Source organism: Austrofundulus limnaeus, unplaced genomic scaffold, assembly GCF_001266775.1.
Source record: "Austrofundulus limnaeus strain Quisiro unplaced genomic scaffold, Austrofundulus_limnaeus-1.0 Scaffold19, whole genome shotgun sequence".
Taxonomy (NCBI): Eukaryota; Metazoa; Chordata; class Actinopteri; order Cyprinodontiformes; family Rivulidae; genus Austrofundulus; species Austrofundulus limnaeus.
Window position 1 is genome coordinate 1702629 of NW_013952421.1, and position 2745 is coordinate 1705373.

At 44.4% G+C, this 2745-nt stretch overlaps 1 pseudogene; it reads left to right on the forward strand.

Annotated features, from left to right (window-relative positions):
* The first annotated feature begins 548 nt into the window (after positions 1-548).
* On the forward strand, positions 549-1501 carry LOC106514269 (OTU domain-containing protein 5-A pseudogene; annotated as a pseudogene).
* The last annotated feature ends 1244 nt before the right edge of the window (positions 1502-2745 follow it).

Consider the following 2745-nt stretch of genomic DNA (forward strand, 5'->3'; position numbering starts at 1 on the left):
GTGTGTGTGTGTGTGTGTGTGTGTGTGTGTGTGTGTGTGTGTGTTACAGATAAATAAGTTTGGTTATGAGTTAAACTCAACGTCAGCTCGTTCTTCATCCTCTTGTGGCTCATCTTTGTTTTCAGTTTGATCTACTTCCTGTTTTGCTACTTCCTGTTTGTGTTTGTGGCAGCTGAAGCCCCGCCTCCTGMATCTGTGTTCAGAGGTCAGGTTGGGGGTTTTCATTAAAAATGGCCGACACCCTGTTATCTGTCCTCTGACACAGTTTGAGCTGGAATCAGGTCAGAAAACAACATGACGTCACTTCCTGTTCTCAGTGGGCGGGGCCAAAGCTGGACGTGTTTAAGAGGAGATCAGATGTTTTATGAGTTACAACACTTTTCTGTTTCATGGTGAGCAGTTAAGGTTTGAGTTGTGGCCCCGCCCACAGGCAGCTGACAGCACGTCTCCACAGTGAAGCACGGCGGCGGCAGCGTCATGCTGTGGGAGCGGAGGTGCAGCAGGATCAAAGCGTTGATGTGAACACCTGCTGTGTGTCTGTGTCTCAGGTCTGACGGACTGGGAGGACGATGAGATCCTGGCGTCGGTGCTCGCCGTCTCCCAGCAGGAGTACATGGACAGCATGAAACATCAGAGCGCCCCCACCGCCGCCGCCATGCATCGAGAGAGGGAGCCGTCACCTGACAGCAGCTGATACCTGGGACACACAGCACGCTGACCCCCCCACCCCCCAGCCTCACCTTTGACCCAGAGACAGAGCTCCAAAAAATACAACATCCAACAAAGACGCACTCTTTTTTTATCATCAGCTTCCTGCTCCCGCCTCACTTCCTGTCTCACTTCCTGTTACCTCACACAGAGCTGGGTCTTAGCGCTGATCCGGGATCAGTTGTTGTTATTTAAAGTTGGCAGCTTCCATCAGTTTGAACTTTAACCCTTTCACAATCAGCCTGTTAGCTCTGTGGCTAACAGAGCCATTGGTTTCAATGAAGAATGCTAACGCTAAACTGAACCAGACATGTTCAGGCTCTGAGCCCACTGTCAGAACCGGACCTGACGGCCCGTCAAATGTTCTGGTTCTGGTTAGTGAGCAGGGTATTAGCTCTATGGCTAAAGGAGCCATTGGTTTCAATGAAGAATGCTAACGCTAAACTGAACCAGATGCTTAGATCGGGCTTCAAGCCCGCTGTCAGACCCGAATTTGAAGTCCCGTCTGCGGTTCTGGTTCTGGTTAGTGAGCCTACTGTCAGAACCAGACCTGAAGGCCCGTCTGCAGTTCTGGTTCTGGTTCTGCTCAGCGATCAGGCCGTGAAACTAAGAAGTCTTATCATGTTTGTTAGCTACTGTTAGCTTAGCTGCCAAGTCTGAATCATTTCCCAGCGGCGGCGGCGGCCATGTTGGCGTCGACACATCATCATCTGAGGAATGAACAGCCTTCAGCTGGCGGCCTGTGACTCCGCCTCCTCCTCCTCTTCCTCCATGACCTTCATCATCAGACTTATTTAGCTGCATGTTTAATTGACCACAGCCGATCTCATCATAGAGAAGAAGCAACAAATAAAAAAAAAGATGGAGAAAATTGTCCTACTTATCCTCCTAATGATTGATAATTGCAGTCTGGCTGGGTTTATGAGGGGTTTCCTGGATTTTTTTTATTTTATTTTATTTTATTTTATTTTTTGCCCTTGTAAGGGGTCCCCAGACCCAAAACGTTTGAGTTTCCTTGTTGTACATAACACTTTCACTCATAAAATTAAACCAGTATTGAACACATGGTGATGAATTTTAGGCTCAGTTTTCTGTCCTCAACTGCAGCTCATAATTACAAAGAGTGACTATTTATGTTTAAAACTATAAAGATTAGAGCAACATAAAATTGATRGAATTACTGATCTGCACGTATTTGCTGCTAAAAATAAATTCTTCAGAAAAGTTTACAGAAATATCAAATTGACACTTGCTTTGAGCTTCCTCCATGTGCTACAACAAAGAAATAATCTACAAAACRCAAATKTTCTTACATTTCATGTTAAGTATATTTATTTTTCTGGACAAACATGGGACATATGTAAGTTCGAAGTGAAACCATAAAGAATAAATGACCAGATTGCAGCTATATTACAATTTTTCATGGCAAACTCAATGAAAAGTTTGGTAAATGTCACAAATTTAGATGACTGCCTCAACAAAACCTCAGCTAAAGGTGGTTTCACAACAGAAATCATTAAATTATTAAGCTAAATAGATGGATGGGTAACTAGAAGTCCTTCTGACCACCTGYTGGTGTCACATGAGTCACTTCACCAGCATTCTCTGCTAATGACTTGACCCCCATCATCATCGTCAGCACCACAGCTCTCCCTCATGCCTGCTGACAGGTCTCCTTTCAAACCATCTGTTGTTCTTCCGCACTTCTGCTATAAAATACAAACACTGCAAAGAAAGTATCGACTAAAAGTAAAAACTGCAACAACAAAAAAAGCTTCATCGGCGCGAGATGATCAGCTTTTGTTTCCTGTCTTCGCTCCAATTACTTCCATCAGTGTGATGCTGTTGAACCATGTCGGCTCGTAGTTGAAACTGTTTTTTTTTCTTCTTCTCTGTCAACAGTAGTGATGTAAAAATAATTAATCACYACGATGTCTCCTGGTTGAGGTAAGTTGTTAAAAGTTGGAACAAGGGTTCTTAATTTGCTGCTGTTCTCGGGTTTGTTCTGTAGATCCCTATAGTCACGTATGGAGATGC